Source organism: Marmota flaviventris, assembly GCF_047511675.1.
Source record: "Marmota flaviventris isolate mMarFla1 chromosome 17 unlocalized genomic scaffold, mMarFla1.hap1 SUPER_17_unloc_1, whole genome shotgun sequence".
In the NCBI taxonomy this organism is placed as follows: Eukaryota; Metazoa; Chordata; class Mammalia; order Rodentia; family Sciuridae; genus Marmota; species Marmota flaviventris.
The window spans coordinates 1,125,266-1,151,655 of NW_027287693.1; the positions used below are offsets into that span (position 1 = coordinate 1,125,266).

The following is a 26,390-nucleotide window of genomic DNA, read 5'->3' on the forward strand; positions in this document are numbered from 1 at the left end:
GAGAGTGTATAAAAACCAGCACAAGCCAGAATCCAAATACAACAGCATTAATCCTCATAGTCACACGTCTGTTAGTTCCTACCTACCGCACAATTCATTTTCCAAAATAGAAAGAACTTCAGCCCATTATCCTGACCTTCAGAATGGGTGCAGAAAAAAAAAAATTATCCAATCTGTCTTCTAATTACAGATGGAGATTATTCCAGGAACTTCTAGATCATGACACACGTAAGGAGGCAGGGAGCAAGAGAGCCAGAAACACCCAAACTTTCTTAGGACAAGTGGGAACAACTCAGGAAACAAACATTTTCCATTATGTTGAAAATTAATTGTCACTGCTACGATCCCCAGATGAACTGACAGTCTGGGAATACCCAGCTCAGGACTTGACACAATACAGAACCAGCCTCAGTGCCCCTGGAGGCCCTTGTCTATGACACTGGCTTAATGAAGCCATAATCCATGCACTTGATGAGACACTCCCGGGCCGTCTGAACCACAGCTGCTTTCTTCTCGTCCGGCTCCTGTTTGCCCACCACGGTCAGGATCTCCAGCAGCTCGCTCTCCACCAGCTTCTTGGCCAGCTCAGCATCGGCTGCCAGCAGGTTGTAGGCAATGACCAGGCCCCGGTGTTGGACTGACAGCTGGTCATGCAGGCAAAGCCGCTGCAGGATCTCCAACCACTGGGATGTCTGGAGAGGGCCGAAAAGGGAAGGAAGGAGTCGAGGAGGAATCAGGAGGGAGACAGAGAGAGGAGATTTGGGGACAAGACAAGTAGAAAGCATTGGCCACACTTACAGCCAAGTAACTTAGCTATGGCCACACATCTGGAAATACAGAGGATTAACATCCTCCATCTATTCACATCCTAAGCAACTTGAGAGTAAAGAGATAGGCCCACTGCATGTCTGAGCAGAATGGGGATGTGGAGTGGTCAGAAATGAGAATTCTTGGGCTGGGGATATAGCTCCATTGGTAAAGGGCTTGCCTTCCAAGCACAAGGCCCTGGGTTCAATTCCCAGCACCACAAAAAAAAAAAAAAAAAAAAAAAAGAAAGTAAAGAAATAAGATTTCTCAATCTGTGTTCATGGGCAATGCCTTCTTCTGCCAAGCCAAGTGCCTTTCACACTACAGCTCCATGCAGGGAGGCATGGCTTTGCCTAGAATCAACACCAGAGTCTGGAGTGAATCCTCTCCTCCATTCTTCCTCAATCCACCATCCACAGTAATGAAGATGTCCAATTACTGTGCATGGGGGAGCAGGACTCTAGACCACTCTGATCACCCTAGGAGACAGTGATAAAGTGTAGAGTAGAACCAGGAGACTGATTCCTTTAGCCTTCAATAGACACACCCCAGGCAGCAGAGCAGAATAGGCATCACATTGGCATGGGTTCTGCAGTCAGAGAATTGGTGTTCTGGTCCTAGCTCAGCATTTATACCATCCACATGGCCTCGGTTAGGCTATTCACCTTCTCTAAGCTTCAGGAGCCTCCCCTGTCTTCTGCTCCACCTTCCTCTAACATCACGCTGAGTAATGAGATGATTCATGGAAAGAGCTTAGCACAGGGGCTCAACAAGCCCTGGTGACCTGACACCAATCCAGAGGTTTTCATCTGGGCTCCCTCATGCCTTCATCCACCCTTCGTCTGCAGGGATCGCTTCCTGCATGTGCTGCTCTCAGATAGGGAGATGGAGGCAGAGAGAGGAAAAGACAAGTACCTGCCTTTCAAGCTTCTAAGCACACTTTTTGACACACTACACTAGGTCTTCTGCCCCAGGAAAGAAAATGAAAACCATCTAACTGTGGAAGGTTCAAGGACAGTTTCTATGCTGATGAACATCTGCTTATGGGTCCCTCTGGGATGTTGCTGGGGGATCAAAGGAAAGGATGACAGAAATTCAATCAGAATCCCAGGCAGGAGGATCTGCAGCCTGGCTTCCCTGGGCACAGCCCAGCTGCTGTGAGACCATAGAGATGCCCAGCATTCAATAGGCCCCAGAGTTGTCACAAAGATGGGCCTGGGAAGTCTCATGAGTCCCCCAGCATGTCCATGATGGGACAAGAAGATGGCCAAGAATACTGATCCCCTCGGGAAGAATGAAGAAGTGCCAGGGGTAGGCTGGCAATCCCGAAGGACTCCAGTCCTTCCTAACTAACTGTGCTCTTGGGCTCGTTACGTTCTGTACCTCAGTTTCCTCGTCCAGAAATTAAAGGTAATAATAATACTCACATTACAGAGTTGTTGGGAGGAATAAATGATGCATCTATGTAAAGGCTCAGAGTGACACCTGGCATACAGTAAGTGCCAGGAGACAGACAGCATCCATGGGTATTCCACAGGTGTTCCAGCAGAAGCTTCTCTAATGCAATGGCTTTGAAGTGTGGTCCACAGACCAGAAGCTTCCCAACCCCAATCGACTGAATCAGAACACCTGGGGAAACTGTTTTCACAAGCTCTCCAGGTGATTTTGACACACATTACAGTTTTGAGAGGTTTGCTGTAGGGAAAGAGACTGAAACCCAAAGACCATGCCAATGAGCTACCTCCAGCAGAGAACCTCTGGTGCCACCAGAGCTTAAGCCCTTTAGAACATAGAGAAACACACAGACACACACACACACCTGCACCCATGCACGCACACACATACACACATACCTTAAATCATCTATTTGAAACGCCTGCCTCACCCAGACGTGAGTACACATGACATGAGACGTTCACGTTTTTCACCACCAGCGGGCATGAGTGCACAGGCTCAGTTTGGTCAAACAAGGAGAGCTGCATTTTGCACCCATCTTTGTGTCCACATCAGTCCCATCACACCTGCTGTGGTGGCCCCAGTCCCATCTTAGGAGCTGCTCATCATAGCCACTTTAGGGAACCTGCAGCCTTTTCACCAAACCATAAGCTCCCCTGCAGCAGCCCAACCACTCCCATGCTTCTCTGGGGAGCTCAGGAGCCCAGCAGCAGTGAGCATTGCTGGTATTATTGTTATTTTTTTTTTTCAGTTCTGGGGATCTAACCCAGGGCCTTAAGCATGCTGGGCGAGTGCTCTACGCTGAGCTATACCGCCAGTCCATTTATTTTTATTAATCTGGAGACAGGGTCTTACAAAGTTGCCAGTGCTGACCTTGAACTTGTGATCATCCTGCTGAGGCAGGAGGCTGAGGCCTCCTGGGTCACTGGGATTCTAGGTGTGCACCATGGTGCCCAGCTGTATTGTTGTGTCCTTAAGTAATGACTTGTATGTACCATGGAAGATAATGGATGAAACTACACAGAGGGGATTTAAGCCAGCATATTCAGGAGGTCCACACAATGACCAGAAGAAGCCAAAGGATACAGACCTCCTCTCCTAAGGCAGGAGGAATAGAAAGGGGGACTGGTAGGGATTGCCCTGTGGAATGGCCTCCCCAGAGGATTATCTGGGACAGCGTGGGAGATTCTCTGGCGCACGCCCAGCCTCTTCCTGTCCCAGGACCCACACTTACCACTTGGGTCATCTTGATGCACAGTTTCTTGTGCGCTGCTGTCAGCATGGCCAGGGCTCCAGCGGCCGCATTCTGTACCTTGTCATCATCCTCCCCACAGAGCAGGACCACCAGCTTCAGCCGGTCATTCCCATCTGCCAGGAACCTCTCCTGAACCTGTGGGAGGCAGCTGCAGGGTTCAGAGACAAATGCCCCCCACCTGTGCCTCCTGGGGTGAGGCAGGGGAAGCAGGAAGGGGGCTTGCATCTAAGTTCTCTGACCCAGGATTCCTGGGAGTTTTCCTCCTTCTTCCATCAGCTTGCCCATGCCGCCTCCCCCTGGAAGCCTTCCCTGATTGGTTGGGTGAAATTCCTCCAATTAAAAGGTCAAAGAGAATAAGGGATCCCTCCAACACCCAGCAGGCTGCACCACCTCTGCATTCAACTTGGCACCAGCAAAAGAGGCAGGCAGGACTGCTGGAGGGGCTGATGCCCAAGGAACCTGCTTCATTTCCCCTTGGGAAAGCTTGGAATGATTCTCCCAAGGACTGGGCCTTCCAGGTTTGCTACACAATGAAGTCCCATGTCTGTCCTCTCTGGATGGCTAATAGGCCCTGGTTTCATATCCTGCTTTGCTATGATGATATTCAGGCCTAAGAAGATTGGGAAAATGGTACCTTGCACCTCATCCCGCACAAGCTTTGGAGTGAAAAACCCAGCCTGGAATAACAGGATGTTGTGAATATGTTTTTCTCAGGGTGTCTACAGGGAGAGGGGCTGTAATGTAGGAAAGATTTAGATATTCCTGGGTTCTCTGGTCAAAACGCTAGTTTAGTCTCATCCTAGGAGCCCCTGATCTCACACCAGGCCTGACTGCTCGCTGGACCCTCCCCGCCTGGGTCTCCCCCCACCGCCCCAAGCCCAGTCCTCACTTCCTTGTTGACCACCATGTTGCACATGCACTCTGTGGCCGCCTGCCGCAGCTGGTCATGATTCTCAAACATGTAGTTCTCGATGTCCGGCAAGGCCCTCTCCTTGAAGATCTTCTGTCTGGGGTGAGAGGGTGAAGGAAGAGAGGCCCTGAGTGCTTGGTAGTGAGCATGTGGGGATTTGGCCACGCCGGGGCCATTCCTCCATCCTAATGTTGTCCCTCCCACACCATCAGCCAGCTGGGTGGCATGGAACCTGCTGCTTCTGGCTCCAGGAGGGGCACCAGTGGGTATAAACTAAATGGCCTAGCATCCTGGGCACGGCGGCGCCCTGGGAGGAACACGCCACCCCACTGGAGATCCCTTTTGCTAGTCCTTGGGCTTCGCACAGTCTCTGTGTGGTCTTTCCTTCCTCCCACTCAAACCCCTCCCGCTGTGGTTTCTACCCAGTGCCTCTGATGCTGTCCTCTGATCACAGCAGCTTGAGCACATGACCTGTGAAATTCCAACCCAACTTTTTGGGGCACCTCTCCCCACCCCTGCCCTTTCCACCTCACCCCACTCACCGGAGTTTGTCACTCCGCCCAGACAGGTTTGTGAGGCCCAGAAGAGCCTCGTAGTTCTGCAGCCCATCCCTCTGTGTGTCCAGGAGACGCACAAGGGGCCGTACCACCTCATAGACCTGTGGGGAGTGGTCGCGGATCAGGTGGGGCGAGGGCCACATCTCCCTCCATTCTCTGCATTTGTAGGTGGCCAGCCTTTAATTTCCAAAGCACTTTCCTGTATTGTCGGACCTCATCTGCACAATGATCCTCAGAGGCAGGAATGTTGCCTTTACTTTGCAACATTTCTGAGGGGACAGTCCTGTTTGTCACAGGCACAGCCAGGCCAGGCATCCAGGTGAATCATCACCCGCCCTGAGACAGCACCAGGTCTCTCTCCCAGGCTGGGGTGATGAGAGCAGGGGAGACTCCTCCCTCTGCCCCACCCCACTCATCCCAAATACCCACCCGCTCGCCAGGGAAGGCGATGTCCGGGTTAGAGACAGCCGCGATCTTGGCCAGAGCATGGGCCGCCTTCACCTTGCCCACATCCGTGCCCTCCAAAGCCAGCAGGATCAGGGCCTGCAAGAAAGGGCACAGTCACCTAGGCCACAGATCCAGAGCCCTCTCCCATCTTTCCACCCCAGCTGCTGTCTGTCTGTCTCTCAGTGAACCATCAGTGGTTCACGGAGACTCTGCGACATAATCAGCCCTTGAGCATCATGGAAAACAACTACTCAGCCATAGATTCATTCCCCTGGGTCCCAATCATCAAGGTCTTCAACCCCACTTCTGCCCACCCATCCACAGGTTCCTTCAATTTTTGGAGAAATAATAAATGGATTCCTTACTTTCTGTCTAAGCCACACCTAATCATAACAGCAGACACTTATTGAGCACCAACTGTGAGCTTTGCATGTATTTTATGTAATCCTGGTGACATTCGGAAATGTGAGTGTGTGGGTCCTGCCTCCATTTTACAGAGGAAGAAATTGTGGCTCAGTGAGAGTAAGCATCTGCCCCAGGTTACACAGCAAGACTCAACTCTAGTCTACAGGAAAGTCCACAGTCTCCATCTTTGTACCAGGCTTCCTTCCAATAGCAAGGAAGATAAAGACATTCCCGAGTACATCCATGGCACCAGCCAATCAAGCAGATATTGGTTAGGGGCCATGAGCCCAGACAGTGCAAATAACTGAGTTGCCGTATTCAAGGAGGTTGGGTTGGGTTGGGTTAGGGATACGGGATTCTTGGGCCAGGTTAGGGGTACATGAGCACACCCACACAAGTACACACGAACACACACACACAAACACACGCACAGTTTGTGTGCTCCTGTGAAGCAGATCACCTTCTAGGAAAGCAAAGACTTTATCCTGACCCATTACCTTGCCACCACCTTGAGCCACAATGGTGCCTCGGTCCTTTGGGTTGTCACACAGCGCCAGGAACACCCTGCAGGGCCAAGGATAAAGGAGAGCATTTGAACTGCCAGCAGCCTCTCCCATCGCAGACCAGCAGCCAGAGCCCAGGAAGCCCCAGGGTGAACAGGGAAAGCCCGGAGAGTGCACCCCGTGTGCTCCTGCTCCACAATACACGATGAGCCACCTTGGGAAGATGCTGTGATGATGTTAAGTGGCACAGAAGAAAGTGAGGCCAAGCAAGGCTGCAAAGAGCCACCCCACTCCTGCTTATGGGCACTGCCAGGGGCTCCTTGGTGCCCTGCCCCTCGCCACCCAAGAGAAACTCCACCTCCACGGTCTCCTAATTCCCTGTGAGCAAGATTCCCTCCTGGGCCTCCATGCTCTAGAGAAATCTCCTCTGTCCTTGGTGTCTCTGCAGATGCTGTTTCCAGGCCTGAAGCCTTTCCCTCCCCCACATTAGAGTGGCTCCTTTTCTTCCACCAGGGCTCAGCTGTCACCTCCACCAGGCCTTCCTGGCTGCCGAGCCCTGGCCCTCCAGTCTGGCTGCTTGGGTGCCATTGTTCATGTCCCCACCCGCTGTGTCTCCCCACAGGGCACCTGTTGCACTGGACCTGATCATGCCCAGTAGGCTGCACTTTGTGACTTTGATCTCTGGGAACAAGGTAACCAGAATGAACACCTTCTGACACAAGCTTCCACCTGTCACATCTGCCCCATCATGTCACTTTTCATTGTTGGTCCCCTTCAGTCTCTAGGACACCCAATGGCTCACTCAGTCCCTCATGTAGGCCCCCACCATTTCCATCTCCCTGTCCAGCCTCCTGCCCTCCAGTCCCCTCAGGCCCAGCCCCTGGCCCCCTGCAGTGGCACCTGGCCAGCAGCTCCTTGGTCTGGTCAGTGAGGATGGCACTGTCTGCTCTCACCATGCAGGAGAGAGCGGAGATGACACCTGCCTTCAGGAGCCTCTTCACCCGCATGTCCACAAAGTCCTTCTTGTCCTGGGGGATGGGAGAGTTGGCAATGGAGAAGGGGCCTGGGCACCAGGCAGATCTGTACTGGAACTTCAGATGGTACGTTTCTGACTTCTTAGGGTAGGCTCACTAATGGCCCTCCCAGATGACCACAGCCCAATCCCTAGAACCTGAGAATGTGTAACCTCACATGACAAAAGGGACTTTGCCAAGATGATCAAGTGAACTGGGGAAGGGGAGATAATCCTATATAATGTAGGTAGGCCCCAAATAATCATGATGCAACCACAGCACAGTAAGCTCAGGGTTAATACTAGGAGGTGTGAAAACAGAAAGGTTAAAATGATTCAAGGTCCCAACCAAAGAATGTAGGTGGCTTCTAGAAGTTGAAAAAGTCAAGGAATAAGATTCTCCCCTAGAGACTCCAGAAGGAGCCAACCCTGCAGACCCCTGGACGTCAGCCCAGGGGGACAGATGCTCTGACTTCCGGCCTCCAGAGCTGTAAGATAACAAATGTGGTTTTCAGGCCACTGTGTTTGCGGCGAGGTGTTAGAGAAGCAAAAGGAAGTAACGCACTTCTCTAGGTTCCCTTTGCCGAAACAACGACCATCAGGTAAGAAGTTCTTCTCTGCTTTGCCCAACCTACTCCCAGCACAGAGCCTGCCGAGCTGATGCTGTAAGAAAATCAACGTCAAAGACTCAACTCTTTCTCAGAGGAGTGAAGTGAAAAGGGGATGATCCCAAGCACTAGATGACACATACAGTGACTTTCTTGCAAAAGGTTGGCTTTCCATTGGGGGACGGGGAGGGGGATATAGACAGGAGTAAATGGGGACAGCAGGTGAAGCTGACAGCCATGGAGTGGGCTTTGCTGGAAACCCAAAGTCAACCCCAGGTTGGTCCTTGGAATGGGGATTGGCGGGGAAGAGATGAACATCATGTGACACCTCTAGGCACAGGGGACCTTCACAGCAGCAGAACACGCTGTGCACCCTTGCCTGGGTGAAGTGCACCTGCAACTTTTAAAAACAGTTCAGAGAATGGGAGGCCATGTGCAAAATACACAAAGTATCTTATTCTCATGTCTCTTATATAGAATGGCATAATATTGTCATGTAACCAACCCACATCACACCATATGCTTTAATTTTTCTTGGTGTGTTACAATTATACAGAACAGTGGGATTCACTGTGACACATTCATACATGCGCATGGCATAATGTGGTCAATTTAGTTCCCTAGAACCTTCCTTTTCCCTCCCTTCCTTCTTCCTCCTGGTCCCCTTCTTCCTCTTACTAGTCTCCCTTCTATTTTCATGAGATCCCCCCCTTTTCCTCCTTTTTTTCTCTCTCTACTTTCCACAAATGAAAGAAAACATATGACCTTTGACAAAATAAGTTTGACTTATTTTGATTAACATAGTGCTCTCAAGTTCCATCCATTTTCCTGTAATTGACATGATTTTGTTCTTCTTTATGGCTGAAGATACTCCTTTGCATGTATATACATTTTCTTTATCCATTCATCTGTTGACAGACACCTAGGCTGGGTCCATAACTTGGCTACTGTGAATCGTGTTGCTATAAACCTGGGTATGCATGTATCCCAAGAGTATGGTTTCACTGGGTCATATGGTAGTCCCATTCCTAGATTTTTAAGGAACATCATACTGATCTCCACAGTGATTGTACTCATTTACAATCACACACAGTGTGAGTGTTCCTTTCCCCCCAACAAATTATCTTTCCAAAATCAGACAAAATGATAACTACATTCTGATTATAACTATAGGAAGAAAAAAAATCCCACTATTATGTATATGTATATCATGCCAATAAAAATTTAAATAGAGTTTAATTTAAAAAAAAAAAAAAAAGAAAAAAGATGCACAGAAAAACCACAGTTTTATGTGGTGGGTAGCACAACATACTAAAATGCCAACGGTGGTCATAGGGACACATTATGAGCAGTGGTTATTTTCTCTATTGCACACTTTTGTTGGTTTTGTAGTGGCACCTCCTCCTCCACAAAAAAAGAATCTTACCGAAGCTTCTCCAGAAATCTTCACCATAATTGATTTTAAGACTATAAGCAAAGGAGTCTCTACAAAAAAAAAGTTCAATGTAGTTAAACTTCCTATTTTCCTGTTGCTGTATTATACTTGGCCACTGGCCAGGAAGAAATCAGCACTCCAGGTGCTGAATGCCCTTTTACTTGTTTTTCATAAATATGTATCCAGTGTAGTAGTTTGTAGAAGTGTGTTTGCAAAGTGTGATTTAAAAAAAAAAAAGACAAATTCTTTATCAAGGCCTCTGGCCTTGAGCTGAGTTCACAGAGATGTCTACGTTTTTGAAATAAGAGAAGTTTCCAATTGGGCTCCATGGTAACAGCTGGCAGGGGGAGGAAAGAAAAGGGAGAAGAAGTTCTCCCCTTCTCAGGTGTTGTCCTTGAAGGGTTAACTTGCCCAGAACAGTGAAAGAAAAAGCTGCTTTTATGTGAACTTATGCAGTCTGTGAATTTCTGAGCCCGTTCCCTTACATTCTGGTTATAAAATTCTAAAATTACCTGAACTCAGGGTTCAGGGAATTAATTGATTACAGCAAAAGCTGTGCCCTCTGAACCTGGCTGCAGCCAAATAAAACTGTTTCCTGCTATCTTCCTACAACAGTCTTGCAACCTAGGATTATCACCTTGATCATTTAAAAAATCTAAATTATTTTATTGGCTGGGAATATTTCTGTATGTATTTATATGCAAATAACATGTAAATCATATTATTGTATTAGGCTCCCAAGGAGATTTGTGACACCTGGGCTCATGCTGACCCCATCCCTCCTCTCATTATTCATAAACACCCATCCCCAAATCCAGATATCCCAGAAAATCAAATCTTTATAAGTCTTGGAAGTATGATATAAAGCTGTCTCATATCTATGAAATCAACAACATAAAATCAATCCCCAGGACCTTCCCTTGCCCTCCCCTCCTCCTTCCTCGGGGCCCCCTTCCTCTCCTTACTTGTCTCTCTCCTATTTTCATGAGGTCCCACCTACTTTTCCCCTTTTAGTCCTCTCTAGATTCCACATATGAAAACCATGTTCATCCAGGCTCTGTGTCAAATTAAACTCTAAAACTTGTTTTTTCTCCCAAGACAGAAAACAAAGGAAAAGCATGAGGGCCATCTGGTGGAGAAACTTACCATTATCATCCTCAATTGATCAGTATTTTATCCCAAATCCTCCCAAACACATTCCACACAGCTGCCCCTCCCATTCCACCTGTTTGGGAGGTCTGGGGGCACAGTCCCTCCTCCAGGGGCATCCTGTACCCACCTTGGGGTGCTCCTCAGGCACGTGCTGCTTGGAGAACTTGGCCAGCTGCACCAGCTCAGGGATGACCTCCTTGACATCATAGCTGTTGGTGCAGTTCACCAGTGTGGTGGCCACTGAGTACAGAATGGTCTTGTCACTGGTCTGCAGACACCGGGTTAGGGGGGAAGGCAGAAAGGAACTTTGGAACCGGACTCTGCTTCCAAGACAGCTCCCTGACATGGTGAGCAAATTGGCTTGGAAGGAGTGTGGCTGGTGGGGCTCGGCTTGGAGAAGTACAGGTGGCACAGGAGGGGAACCGGCTCTGCTCTTAGAGGGTGGCAGAAATGCCTCCTGAACCCCCAGCAGCACCACAACAGTAGGCCAGTGGCTTCTCACCCAGCACCTTGCTTGGTGCCTTTCAAAAGCCCAGCGCACTCACATCCCACTACCTGGAGTGGGCACTTGGGTGGGAGCTGGAGCTCTGCTCTGGCTCTACTGGAAATCCTTCCCGCACTTCCAGAGGGAGTGAAGCACTGCCCCAAGTCCCTCGGGACCTCCTCACTCATGGCCATGGGCAAATATGCCATCTTCCTGTTAATACTCCCTCTGCCTGGAAGGCACGTGGATTCACTTTCAGCCAGGTAAGATGAGGGACAGAAAGAGGGAAATGGCCCACCAGATTTACAGGAGGGCTGGAAGGCCCTGAATCCGGTAGACCTTCCCCGACGTTGGAGGTCAGGGCCACACTTGCCTTCGCCAGCTCAAACATGGCCTGCAGAGCCGGGATGTCCTGGACAAAGTCGTCCTTCACATCAGCATCCAGGGTGAGGTAGGCCAGGCCCTCCACCGCCCAGCGCAGGGTGCGGGTGTCTATGGCTGCATTGCACAGCCACCTGGAAGTGGGGAGGGAGAGCTGCTGCGGAAGGTGACAGGGCTCCAGTAAAGAGTGAAGCGACCTCAGGGTGATGGAGAGCAGGTGAGGAGCCTTTCACCACCCACCGGAGTGTAGCCCAGAGGGCCCTACACAGAAGCCCATGAGGAGGGGCTGGAAATGACCCTCTTACTTGCGACACTGCTTGGCCAGCTTCTCTGTGGATCCTTCAGCAAACTGCCTGAGACCATAGTCTGTGCCCCCTGCAGAGCCGAGCTTGCAGAGGCCCTGTGGATGGGCAGACACATGCGGGATCAGGGACATGGTTTGGGGACAGGCCTTGCTCTAATAAGTCCCTGTGGCCAGAAAACCTCACAGGTAGTTTGAAAAATCCACATGAGAGGATGGTAACCATGTGCAACTGCAGTGGGCAGCCTAGTTAGGGCACAAAAAACTGCAGGAAAGTCATGTCATATGAGGGACCAATTCAAATGTGCAAAATGTAACCCAGGGAAAATTAAACTCTTGTAGGAAAAAAAATCTTCCATATAAAGAAAGTCACTACATCAGAGGCAAAGATCAGTTTAAAAAAAAATTGATGTGAATAAGAAATTACTCCAATTTTTTGTGTAATTGTTCACAAGATAAAGAAGAGACCCATGGAAGTAATTTCAGTAAAATGAAAATGGAAGAAAGGAAACAGGCTTAACTGCCACACACACGCTGGTTGAGGAAACTGGCTTTTTAGCGTTCATTCTGAAAATGATTTCTGGACAAAACTCATAAGGAAAACATGGCCAGGGTTAAATGCAGGGCCCGCCATTCTGAATCTCTGTCCCCATGTCACTTTGCTCTGCAGGTGCCCATAGGGGTGCTCTGCATTCTCCTCTAGAATGGAGAGACCCCCTCGTTCCTCCTGGGGTGCTCGATGCTCAGCACGGTGGCTGGTCTTGGGCAGGTGGTGCCCAGCCTACTCACCACCAGTGTGCGGATCTTGATCTTCTCATTCTTGGTGGTCTTGTAGATGCTTTTGAGCAATGACACACCATTGGTGATGATGAAGGTGGCACGGCTGAGCTTGGTGGAGGCGTGGATGAGGGCCTCCACGGCCACCAGCTGGTCAGCCTCGCGCTCTGAGCCACACAGCGCCACCATCATCTCCATGACGCCTTTCATTCCCAGTAGCTGATTGCCCAGGTCAAAGGGCCCCTGCAGGATCCCAGACACTGTCTGAATGGCATTCACATTCTTGTCCATGTCCTGGGGGTCAAACTTGCCCCTAAAACAGAGAGTGAGAATTATCAAGATAACAGGTCCAAGAGGATAGAAAGAGTGAGATGTGGAGGCAGAAAGATTTGGATTTGCATCCTGATTCTACCACTCGTGTGCTGTGTGCATTGGGCAATTCGCTGAACCTCTCGAGCTTCCGATTCTTGATCGGTAAACTGAGGATAGTAGAAGTCATACTAAGGAAGCTGCACTGGGTAGACGGAGGCATCAGGCTGCAATGCAATCACCACAAAGCCTCAGCCAGGGAAAACTCTGGAGTTTGGACAACCAGCAAAGCTATTTTAACTTGGCGTGAGGGACTGGGCCTCCAGCCCAGAGTCCGCAGCACAGCACAGCATCTGGAGGGACAGATGGCACCCACGGCCACAGGGGCCAGAGGACCTAGCAAGGTGCCTGTGCACTGGATGGCTTGGCATCACATCTCAGCCCCTTCCTCTGTCAAGTGAGGGGGTGGAACTCAACTTGGGATCTCATGGGGGGCTCTGGAGTGAGCGGGAAAAGCTGAAGCTCTGTAGGAAAAGCCAAGGTCACCGTGAGGAGCTCTAAGAGAACCAAAGTCGGGGTTCAGCAGAAGCCGTAGGAGAGATCAGGGGCTGGCAGATCCAGGGGGTAGAGAAGCATTTTTGTATTTTAAAGGTTTTTTTTTTTTTTAATAGATAGGGCTGGGGTTGTGGCTCAGAGATATAGAGTGCTCGCCTAGCAAGCGTGAGGCACCACATAAAATTAAAATAAAAATATTGTGTCCACCTATAATTAAAGAATAAATTTAAAAAAAAAAAAAATAGATAAGCCAGGCATGGAGGTGAGTGCCTATAATCCCAGCTACTTGGGAGGCTGAGGACGGAAGTTCAAGACCAGCCTCAGGGACTTAGCTGTATGGAAATTTAAAAAAATAAATAAAAACAGGCTGGAAATATAGACTAATGGTAGAGCCCCCCCTGGGTTTCATCTCCAGTGCTACAAAAATAATAATAGTAATAATAATATTTTTAAAAATAATTAAAAAGAGAAATATATGTCTGTTCTTCTCTGGTCATTTACAGAAACAGTTTGCAGACCCTGGGAAGAGAGAAAGGAGAAGCACAGTAAAGGCAGCGTCTTCACCACCTGAGCCTCACCTGGCTCAGTCCTGGCTTCCTGACCACACCCCCACGACTGAGCCACAGGTATGTCCCAGAAATCTGAGCAGTTTACCAGGAAAATCACTGCAACAGTTCAAAGGTCACATGGCAGTAGGAGGAGGAGGGAGAGGACACATAAGGACAGACAGAGACCCAGATAGAGCATCTGAGATGAGGGAGCAGCAGGGAGAAGACCCAGCACACTCAGCTTCAGAGGGCCCGACCTGTCTCTAAAGCCACCCATTCTTAAAGTCTCCCCAGAGCCGGCCTCCCGCCTAACAGCCCATGGGTGTTCCTCCCAACCACAGGAGACTGAGGTGGGTTTAAAATATGCCCAGTGTTTTTTGTTTTCAGTGCTGAGGATTGAACCCAAGGCCTCATGCGTACTAGGTAGGCCGCCCTACCATGGAGCCACGTCCCCAACCCGTTTCCAGAAATATACTGACACCCCTCCCTTCCAAAGGTGGAATGTAATTCTCTTCCCTTAACCCATCTTGTGACATTGTCCCAGATGTAGAATACCTATAAAAACTTTAATATAGTATATAATATCATTATGCAATATATAATAATAATACTATAATGTCACAATTATGATATTTATTAATATAATCTAGATATAGGCTCTACATAATGATTTCCACCTATTTCAATTCACCTGTATCAATTTTGTGGCAAGATTTGCAGAATCAACAACCTGGGACTGAATCTGGGTCAAGGCCAGATTGAGCACTTGCTCCTAATGACTAGAACGTGCGAGTGATGGTGTGCAGCTGCTGAGGCTGGTGTGTGAGAGACACTGCCCTCCTCCCTGCTCTACCCTGGATCATCACTCAGGGAAGCAGCTGCCATGGTGAGGACTCTTCAGCCTGTGGAGAAGTCCACATGGGGAGGAACTGAGGCCTCCCACCAACAGCCAGCACCAGCATGCCAATCAGGTGAGTGCGCCATCTTGGAAGTCCAGTCAAGCCTTTGGATGGCTGCAGCCCAGGCCAACTTAGGATTGTAACTTCAAGAGAGATCCTGAGCCAGAACCACCCACCCAGGAGACTCACGTGATATACTCCTCACAGATCTTTCGGAAATGATCGCGCTCCGGATCACATCGCAGGTCATCGTAGAGCTTGTTAATGAGGATGGAGGCCAGCATGCGGGTGTTGTCGGTCAGGGGCAGGCAGGAGGGCAGATCTGGAACCTGCCCCACTACCTTCAGAATCTTCCTCAGGCCTGCAGGGGGACAGGGGCAAGAGTGAGATTCCTGCTGGGCTCTGTCCTCAGGAACATACCCCTGACTAAGCAATGTCCTGTCTCTAGCTTCGCTCCAACCCTGCCTTTAGATAGGAGAGCCTAGGGCACCGGAGTGGGGACAAGAGACCCAGGTCCTCCACCTGGCTCTGCCCCTACCTTGAGTGATCCACCATTCTCTGTGGGCCTCCATTTTCACCTTTTCAAAATCATGATGAGTTGATCTCAGAGGACTCTACCAGTGCTAACATTCCGTGAGTAGACACGCAGTCTTCCTCACATACTATTTTATCTTCTCTTTTCTCTAGGCCACAGTTTCTTAAATTGTGAAAATGGACATAATACTACCTACCTTATAGAGCTTGAGGACTCAATAAGAAAATAATAAGCAGAAATAGCCAGGTGCCCATCTGAGACATAATTGTCACTCAATAAAGTCCATTATATATTTAGGCAATACTGTATTTCTTCTTATTATTATCTTTGGGTGGAGATTTTTTTTTTTTTGTACCAGGGATTGAACTTAAAAGTACTCAACCACTGAGCCACATCCCCAGCCCTATTTTGTATTTTATTTAGAGACAGGGTCTCACTGAGTTGCTTAGTACCTCACTGTTGCTGAAGCTGGCTTGGAACTCGTGACACCCCTGTCTCAGCCTCCCAAGCTGCTGGAAATACAGGTGTGCATCACTGTGCCCACCTGGGTAGAGATTCTTAAGTGACTTCCTCCATCAGACTAGTTTAATAGTCACGTAGTTGTGGAATAAGTGAAGGATTAAATGTGTACCTTTAGGTCCTGCCTTCAAAGCAGTATGGAAAGCAACATACAACACCGAAGGAAGATATGATACTGGGTGGTTACACCACGGATGGGACAATTAGCTTCAAGAAGACTTGCAAGTTAGTTTGAGCATCTGCTGTGTGCCAAGGTGTGCCTGATTTTATCCTAACTGAAACCTCCTGGTTAGGAATCATTATTCTGATCTTTCAGAGCAGAAAGTCAAGACTTAGAGAATCCAAGGCAGTCACCCAAAATCATGGCAAGAGATGTAGAGAGGATGCTCTCCCCATGATCTCTGATGTCAAACAGTATCCCCGCCTTTGACCGCTAGGCTATGCTGCCTCTGAGACAACAGACAGCTTGATCCCAGGGTCAGGCTTTAGAGGTGGCTGGGAGTTGGCCAGCCCTTGGGTGGTACATGGATGTGGAAAGAACACACAGGGTAAATATGGGAAGTATGAAACTCTGAGTGTTAAGAAGGAATTTTAAACACTTAGCTGCAATTTTGTGCTCTGTGTATTTTATCACTTTAAGGAAAACTTCAGTGTCCTCTCTATTACTCCTCTTAGTTCTTCACATCTGATGTGAGCTGGGTGTCCTACAACTCAGTTCAACTCGGACACTTTCTACCTGGGGTTAACACTGACCCAGAGGCTGAGGGCTCAGGCCTACGATCTGCCTCTACTTCAGATGCTGTTCCAGGTTTCCCACAACTTCTGTGCAAACTGGCTTCAAATAACTTAGTCCCCTCCCTAAGTTCTAAAACTTACTAGAAGAGCTCACAGAAATCAGGAAAATAATTTGCCTACTATATTTTCAGCTTTATTATGAAAGCTGCAATCAGGAAGAGCCAAATGGAAGACACACACAGGGGGAGGTCTGGGGAAGGGGTGTGGCACCCCCCAGCCCTCTCCAGGGGCACTACCCTCCCAGCACCTCCAAGTCTTCGCCAAGCTGGAAGCTCTCAGAACCCTTCAGTTAGAGCCTTTTATATGGGGGCTCCATGATGTAGACATGATCAATCAAGTCACTGGTCATTAGTGATTAACTCCACCTCTGGCCCTCTCCCCTCACCTCGCAGAGGTCAGAGGTGGGATAGGAGTTGAGGGATGGGACAGAAAGTCCCAAGCCTCTAATCACACAGTTGGCTCCCCTGGCAACCTGCGCTCCTTGTCCTGAGTCTATCCAGATCTCAAGCCACTAGCCATCTCATTAGCACAAGAGGACACTTATCACTTTGAAGATTCCAACTGGTTTAGGAAACAGGTGCAGATGCCTGTTTATTTATTTATACCTGTTTATTTATGACATATATTTATTATGTCACAACCAAACACAAAAAAGTGCTTGGCAGGACTGAAAGGGGCCCAAAGAAGCAACCCAGCCTGGCTCCCAAAGACACCTGCTCCACTTCCCATCACCTCCCCAATCTCATCTCCTGGCTTCCATCCTGCCTGGGCCTTGAGCACCTCATTCCTCTTCTATTAGAACCCCAGACACCTCTTTGACAGTCTTCACCCCTCCCCTGGCCAAGAGCTCACTTCAGGTTTGATCTAAGGGAAGCTTTGCTCCGCCCCAGTTTGCATTACACATGGAGCTCAACGCTGCAGCTTTGAATTAGTGTATCAGAATTTTTAAATCCACTGTATTGTAACCCTAGTGCTATTCATTCTGGTGCTCTTCAACAAAAGAACAGAATAAAAAACATTGCTCCCCACCTTGTCCCACCCTATAGACCATGTGGTTGACCCTAGATCCCAGTGCAGAGAGAAGTGACTGCTGATGTCCCACTTAAATATATGCAGAGAAGACCAGAACTGGGGGAAAATAGCATAGAGGGCCAGCCTCAAGCACTACAGCGACTTGTGATCTGTAAGGTCTAAGCAACTGCATGTGCACTTCACTGAGATCTATGAAAATCAAACAAGAGAAGTGAAATATTGAAAGATAAATTTCACCCCCAGAGAGGTTGACTTGAACCTTTTAGAACCAGGCATACTCTCTATGTCATATAACCCATGAGAGAATGAGAGCAGGTTAGAAAGCCACAGATATGATTCCTGAGCAATTAAAGAAGCTGGTTAAGGGGAGAGGTGAACCTGGATCTGATGAATTTAGTCACCATCTGCTAGAAAACCTCTCCTACTTTCTGCTGCCTGCCAGGTGCTCTGGTGTCTACCCAAAAGGCCATGTGAGCCCCAGACCCTCCCATCTCCTCACCATTGTCCACCACATAGATGGTGCGGGAGTTGTCATGAATGGCGAGGTCCTTCCTGGGAACATTCTTATTGAGCAGGTTCAGCGCCTGGTCCCTGCCCTGGCCAGACACCTTCTTACTCACCAGCATGTCAAGCAAGTGACTGGTGATCTGCTTCAGGTCCTTTTTGGTGTCTGAGAAACAAGAGGATAGAGGTCAATAGCAAGGAGTAGAATGTCTCAGATCAAATCAGGAATGGTAGAAGCTTCTAGAAGGACTCTGGAAATATGAAATCCACTGCTTCCTGGATGTGTGAATGTCCTAGGAGACTATAATGTTGTCTATATCACACCCCCAAAAAATAAAGAAATCCCTCATCAACACCCCCAGGGTTCTTAGCCACTCTGAACATTGTTTTCCACAACAGCCCTTAAGTAGCTCGGGTTCTTAGAGAGTTCTTCACTTCCTGGCAACGACTGGCAGAGATCCAGGGACACTGTATGTAGTTGTTAATAAAGTGATTTAATAAAATGCTTTCTAGAAAGGAAATTTATATTCCTTACAGACTTTAGACTCCCCCCTCCCATACTCAGATGTCCTGGGAGCCTGAATTCCAGCCTCAGCCTGTGATGCCAGGACTTCCCTGCCCACTGTGGACGTTAAAAGGCAAATGCCAACCCAGGCGTGGTGGTGCACACCTGTAATCCCAGTGACTTGAGAGGCTGAGGCAGGAGGATCCCAAGTTCAAGGCCAACCTCAGCAACTTAGCAAGGCCCAAGTAATTTAGTGAGATCTTATCTTAAAAAATAAAAAGGGGACTGGGGATGTGGCTCAAGTGGTATCGTGCTCACCTAGCATGCAAGAGGCACGGGGTTCGAATCTCAGCACTACATAAAAATAAAATAAAGATACTGTGTCCACCTGGAACTAAAAAATAAATATAAAAAATAAGATAAAAATAAAAAGGGCTGTAATGTAGATCAGTGGTAGCTTTACCTGAGTTTAAATCCCAATTCAAAAAAAAAAGGAATTTTAAATGGTATGCGATATTAATATAATACTAAAGGAAGATAAAACCATGAAACTATACAAAGCAGAATTCCAATTTTGTTAAATAGATATTTATAAGAATTTTTATATTCTTTATATATAGAAACAGGACAGACACACAGGGTGATGATAATAGTGGTTACTGAATGAGTAACAGGTATTTTTTTCTCATCCTTACATATTTCTATATTTCCCCAAGTTTCTCTAATAAGCCTCTTTTAAATTGGGATAAAATATACATAACATAAAACTTACTATTTTAAGTGTACTCTTCAGTAGTCATATTTGTATGTGTGTGTGTATATGTGTGTGTGTGTGTGTGTGTGTGTGTGTGTGTGTGTGTGTGGTGCTGGGGATCGAACCCAGGGCCTTGTGCATATGAGGCAAGAATTCTACCAACTGAGCTATATCCCCAGCCCACTCCAGTGCCATCTTTTATATTCACATTGTTGGGCAAACGCCATTATTCATCCACAGAAAGTTTTTCACCTGACAAAACTGAAACTTTTATATTCATTAAACTCCTTGTTGCCCCTTCCCCAGTCCCTCCAACCAACTTTCTACTTCCAGTCTCTATGAATTTGACTCCAGTACATCCTGTAACTGGATTCACATGGTATTTGTCCTTTTGCAACTGGCTTATTTCAATTAGTATAATGCCTTCATGGTTCCTCTGTGTTGTAGCATGTCACAACTGACTTCCTTGTTAAGGTTGAATAATATTCCATGGCATGTGTATGTCATATTTTGCTTCCCTAGTCATCCACAATAGAGATTTTTTTTTTTAATGAGACTAGAAATTGAACCCTGGGATGCTCTACCACTGAGCCTAATCCCCAGCCCTTTCTATTCTTTATTTTAAGAAAGGGATCTTACTAAATTGCTGAAGCTGGTCTCAAACTTGCAATTCTCCTGCCTCCACCTCCCAAGTTGCTGGGATTACAGGTGTGCACCATCATGCCCTGTTGACACTTGTGTATTTTCCACCTTTTTGGTTACTGTAAATACTGTTGTTATGCCTCTCATGCTTTTTATAATCAGAAAACACATATAAAAATAAAACCAGGGCCAAGCAACTTAGTAAGATCTTATCTTAAAAAATAAAAAGGGCGTGGAGGCAGATCTGTGATCCCAGCCATTCAAGATGCTGAGGCAGGAGAATTGCAAGTTCAAGGCCAGCCTCATCAATGTAACAAGGCCTTAATTAATCAACTAAGAGAGATCCTGTCTCAAATTAAAAGATGAAAAGGGCTGTGGATGTAGATCAGCGGTGAAGTGCCCTGGTTCAATTCCCAGTACCGATAAATAAATAGATAAATTAATAAATAACCAGGCCACCTCCACACACAGGAAATGCCCAGTCTGGTGCCTGACTGTCCCTTTGAAATCACTTAGACCAAAGAAAACATCTCCTACCTAGAACCAGGGCCTCTTCCTTCCCTCGATGCTCCCGCTTGTCCTCCCCAATGATGGCCTGCAGCAGGTTGCAGATGGCCAGAGCCATCTCCTCGTTCTCCACAGACATGAGGCCACAGATCCGGTCTATGCCAACTGCATGCAGAATCGCCGTGGCCTAGACCCCCAGCAAGAACCACAGTCAGCTGCACCATCTGTCCTTCCTGGCTACCATGCACATGACGGGGTGGGTAAGATCCACTCCCATCCCACTCCATGCCCTAGGGAAATGAGCACTGGCAGCCATGCTTTCATGAGACTCACAGCCCGGGAAACCTCTTTCCAGAGGTTAAGAAGGGCACCCCCCAAAACAGCAGGCCCATATCACACAGGGATATAGAGCCCTTGCAACATAGCAAGACATATTGAGATGTGGTGTGAGTGTAAAATACACATTGGGTTCAAAGACAGTATTAAAAAATCTGAACTAGCCTACCCTTGCCTTCAGCTCCTTCCTTTGAATCACTCCTGATACCTTTGTTTTATGAAACCCTTTTCCAGCTCAATCAGAAAAGGCCTGAAACACTCTTTTGAAACAGGGACCATATAACCAAGGTTGGCGGACAGGAAAATGCTCTAGACTTTTCATCAGGTTCCCTTTATGCCAGTCATAGCCCTGGGCATGTGTCACCCTCCATGTCCCTGTACTGGCAGCCATCTGCCCTGGGCACACCAGTCCCAGAGTCCTCACCCTCGCTCAGTGGCCACTGCACATGCCTGACAGAGTCCGCACTGCAGCCAGCACCAGCTCAGGCCTCTTAGTGTCCAGGAGCTGCAGCAGCAGGGCCACTCCATTGTTCTGGAAGATCCTCTCAGCCCCTGCATCCTCCCTGCCCAGCACAATGAGGTTGTTGGCAGCCTGAGGGAAGGAACAGACAGGGAGGGTCAAGAGGGAGGGATGATTGCTGAGGCTTTGTTCAGGGACCAAGTACAGGGCCTGGTGCCAGCAGTGGGTCTCAGAACATTGTGTTCTCTTATAATCCTGCTCCTGGAAACACAACCCAAAAACAAAAGTCCAAAGAAGTCAGGGTAGGTTGTGGCTCAGTGGTAGAACGCTTGCCTAGCATGTGTGAGGTACTGGGTTCAGTTCTCAGCACTGCATATAAGTAAATGAATAAAACAAAGGTCATCAACATCTAAAAAAAGAAGAAGAAGTCAAGGTAACCCGCATAAACACCAACTTGATGAAATATATTGCAGCCATTAAAGTTATAGATAAGTTTTGGGAATATAGCTCAGTGGTTGAGCTATATTGGCATGCACAAGGCCCTGGCTATGATGCCCAGCTCTAGAAGAGGGGGGACCCACAAAACGAAAACAAAAACCTAGCTGGGCATGGTTACGCATGCCTGTCATCCCAGTGAATCAGGAGGCAGAGGCAGGAGGATTTTGGCTTCAAAGTCAGCCTCAGCATCTCAGCGAAGCTCTAAGCAACTTAGCAAGACCCTGTATCTAAATAAAATATTTTTTTTAAAAAAGGGGCTGGGAGTGTGGTTCAGGAGTTAAGAACCCTTAGGTTCAATCCCTGATTTAAAAAACAAACAAAACAAAAACAAAAACAGGAAACAGGAACCAAAGCAAGAAAAACATTTAGTAAAATTATAGATAAAAAAGATTCCAAGGGCTGGGATTGTAGCTCAGTGGCAGAGCACTTGGCTGGCATGTGTGGGGCACTGGGTTTGGTCCTCAGCACCACATCAAAAATAAATAAATAAAAAAAAATGGGGGTATTGTATCCATATGCAATTAAATATATATATATATATTTAAAAAAAAAAAAGACTCCAAGCTGGAGGTGGTGATGCACACGTGTAATCCCAGTTACTCAAGAGGCCAAAGAGGATCACAAATTCAAGGCCAGCTTGCACATCTTAAAGAGACCCCCTCTCCAATAAAATAAAAAGATCCACAGATGTAACTCAGTGGTAGAGAACCCCTGAGTTCAATCTCCAATACAGGGGGAAAAAAAGATATTTGCATATCATGTGGATATTCTGACTATAAAACTAACATCTCCCACCCCCAGGCACTGTCTATCAAGTTCTTGAATGTAGAACACTCAAATGTTCAATTCCCTTTTTCCAAAGGAGGAATAGAAGGAAACATGAAAAAAATACTGCACCACATTTGGTTAAAATGTATCAGTACTTTTTTTTATTTTTATTTTTAGATGTTGATGAACCTTTATTTTATTCATTTATTTATATGTGGTGTTGAGAATTGAATCCAGAGCCTCCCACGTGCTAGGCAAGTGCTCTACCACAGAGCCACAACCCTCCGTACCAGTACATATTTTAATGTTTCAGAATGACTTTCAATATTTCTAAATGAAATAAAATATTATTTGAACTTCTCATTGTTTCTCAGTTCTGAAATTACAGTGAAGCAAGTGAGGCATTACCTTTGGATGCAAAATTTAAAGAGGCACCCCAAAGCTAGTAATCCAGGTAAATAATAGGTTGTGCAATGTTCTTGAAAATCAAAATCAATGAAAAAAAAAAAAAAAAAAAAAAAAAACTCTGATGAATAAAATATCAGAATCTTAAAGACAGGATCTGACCCTGCTGCATGACTCTCCATACTGATTCACTCTATTTAAGGCACTGTTTTCTAACGTGCTTGACTTTGGGCTAATTTCCCCCCCCCCCACGTTCTTCAAGGACCAGCGCCCTCACTCCTTTACTCCTGAACAGCCTTTAAGTGCAGAGATCCTGAGAAACCCAGCAGCCTGAGCCGCGGGTCCGAGAGCGCCCTCTGCTGACTGACTGGCGCCGCCTGTCACTCACCTTTTCCAGCTTATCAGCATCACTGTTTTGGTCCAAGAGGATCTCAAACATGTTCTGTACCCTGGAGTCTGTGGAGAATTGAACGCGGAGCTGAAGAGAGAGGAGGTATTTATGAGGGAGGCAGAATTGGGTCACATTATTTCGATATATTCTTTTCAGTAAATATTAAAATTTTATTCTGGAAATAAGCCAATCCCCAAAAACCAAAGGCCAAATGTTTTCTCTGATATGCCAGTGCTAATTCAGAATAAAGGAACGGGGTGGGGAGGTGCGGGGAAGAAGAAGTATTCTGAATTAGACAAAGGGGAATGAAGGGAATGGAGGGGGAATGGAAAAAGGAAAGATAGTGGAATGAATCGGACATTACTATCCTATGGGCATATATGATCACATGACCAATGTAATTCTACATCAGGTACAACCAGAAGAATGAGAAGCTATACTCCATATATGTAGGTCAAAATACATTTTACCATCCTGCGTAACTAATAAGAACAAATTTAAAAAGTTTATTCTGGGCCCTTGGCACATTCATTTATTCATCCAACAAAAGTTAACTGAATAACAACTGTGTGCCAGGCACTGTTCTAGAAGTTGGGGATAGAATGATGAACAAAGTTAAGTCTTTGCCCCTTGATGCTCACAATCTATTTCCATTCTTTAGCCCATTTGGTCATCATAATAGTCTTGGAAGAGAAGGAAACATCAGCCCAACTTTAGAATAAACAATTCCCTTAGACATTTAAATGCTAAGTAATCATAGTTTTTTTTTTTTTTAAAGCTTCCATCTAGAGTTTAGAAGACCCTTGTTCTAGCCCTGGCTGTCTTGTGTCCTCAGACAGCATCACAATACGCACACGTAGGTGCTCCTGCTCAACAGTCCTGTGGAGCCTGCCGGTGCCCCTTGCTGTCTCCAGCTCAAAGCATGGAGGTAGGGCTGGCTCTGTCCTGAGGTCCTGCTTCCCTCGCACCCCAGGTTTGAGGGAAGAGGTAAGGGCTACCTTCTCCTGGATGTTGGTGTTGAGCCTCCTCAGCGTCTCCTGGAAGTTCTGGTTTCGTGGCTCAAGGGTGGCACAGCGCTGCACATCCTTGAAGGCCTGGTCCAACTTTCCCAGGTGCTCTAGTGCCTGGCATCGCCGATACAGAGCCTTGATGTCTGAGGAGTTGATGTCGATGGCTAGAGAGGGGAGAGGGCAGAGTCTCAGGGCGCCAGGCTGCGGACCACCTCTTCCACCCCAGCCCTAACTGCAGAATCCTGTCTTCCTTGGAGATTATCCACCCATGTGGACTATCTGTCCCATACCATCTTTTTGTTAGGGAGACAGTAAGATCCACAGAGTCTTAAGACTGGAAGAGAGCTTAAGAGTCATCTCATTCAGGTCCTGATGCAACAGGCTCCTCGGGGTTCATCTGATTGGCGGTTGCATATCTCCTGCAACTGGGAGCTCCCTCCTTCTCAAGATAGCCAGGCAGCTCTGTTAGAGAACCCTTCCCTCTTCCTACCCAAAATGTACTAACTTTAACTTTGTCCTTTTATCCTAAGTCTGGCTCTGGAACCACTGAGATGAAATCCAACACTGGTTCCTTGTGACAACCTTTAGGTATTTGAAGGCAGCCTATCTGTCCACCTGGGAGTTGCCTTCCTGGGGCTAAATATTGCTGCTTCCTTCAATTGTTTCCGGTTGGTTCCCTCTTTCCCTTTGTGCGTGTGTGAATGTATGTATGTGTGAGTGTATTACTGGAGATTGAATCCAGGGGTGCTCTACCCCTGAGCTACACCCCCAGATCTTTTATTGTTTTCTTCTCTTTCTTTCTTTTCTTTTTTTTTTTTTTTTTTTTTTTTTGATACCAGGGAATGAACTCAGGGGCATTCGACCACTGAGCCACATCCCCAGCCCTGTTTTGAATCTTATTTAGAGACAGGGTCTCCCTGAGCTGCTTAGCACCTCACCGTTGCTGAGGCTGGCTTTGAACTCGTAATCCTCTTGCCTCGGCCTCCCAAGCAGACGTGCGCAACCATGCCTGACTAGTTCTATCACTTCTGAACTCACTCTAGACTATCACTGTTTCTTCAAGGAAAAAAAAAAGAAAAAGAAAAAACTGTAACCAAATCAAAACCCAGTACAGACCATGGTGAGAGAGGCAGAGTCAGGGGTAGGGGGACTCACCTCTTGAGGCATCTGAAGCTGCTTGGACGTAGCTCTCCTGAGAAATGGGGGAGGGGAAGGAGACAATTGATGGGGGCCCAAAACAAAGACCACCAGAGAGTGTCCTGACAGAGACAGAAGGGAAGTTTTGCTGGGCAGCCCCAGGCATGGGGAAAGTGGACGGGCTTTGGCATCAGGCAAACTCAAATTTGAATCTGAGCTCTTTGACCACCTGGGAGAGCTAGGACAAATTCATGAAGCCCCCTGAGCCCTGAGTTTCATGTCTGCAACGTGGAGACGATAGCAACAGCTACCTCAGAGGGCTGTTCTCAAGTCGCCATGAAATTGCATCTGAAAAGCCCCTGGCGTTAGGCTGATAGTGAATTGGGTGAAAGTCTCTCTCCAGAGAATTGGGTTGGGCAGTTAGAGGCACCCTTCTCCACCCCACGGTGTCCAGGTGAGATGGCCAATTCCTATCAGGAAAGGGACTATCTCCCAGCCCTGCCTCTCAGCCCCAAGACCCCCCAGCCCAGCTCCCACCCCAGACTCTGCACAGACCATCTTCAGGCCACAGGCTGCCCGATTCCGATAGAGCGTGGCCAGCAGCGACTTGTCCTTGGTCAGCTTCAGGGCCTGGCTGTAGCTCTTCGTCGCCGCCTTGTAGTCCTGGCACTGGAAGTGCCGGTTCCCCTCCTCCTTCAGCTGTGCCGCTTCCACCTCGGCCATCTGTCTGGACAGGGGCAGCTCTATCTGGTCAGCCCCTCACTCCAGACCCAGGGCAGGGCTCTTGGCCTG

General features: G+C 47.7%; 2 long non-coding RNA genes and 1 pseudogene across 3 annotated transcripts in view; 2 read left to right on the forward strand and 1 right to left on the reverse strand.

Moving 5' to 3' along the window:
- LOC139703711 (uncharacterized) overlaps positions 1-26,390 on the forward strand; it is a 261,415-nt gene that overhangs the window by 167,387 nt on the left and 67,638 nt on the right. The window lies entirely within an intron of this gene.
- LOC139703699 (protein unc-45 homolog B-like) lies at positions 380-26,321 on the reverse strand (annotated as a pseudogene).
- Positions 7,882-15,670, forward strand: LOC139703700 (uncharacterized). 2 transcript variants are annotated; one of them, XR_011705799.1, is made up of 3 exons: positions 7,882-7,953; positions 13,857-13,979; positions 14,614-15,670. It is a non-coding gene; the product is annotated as an uncharacterized lncRNA (long non-coding RNA). The 2 variants fall into 2 exon arrangements; XR_011705800.1 differs by lacking the exon at positions 7,882-7,953 and adding an exon at positions 7,972-8,121.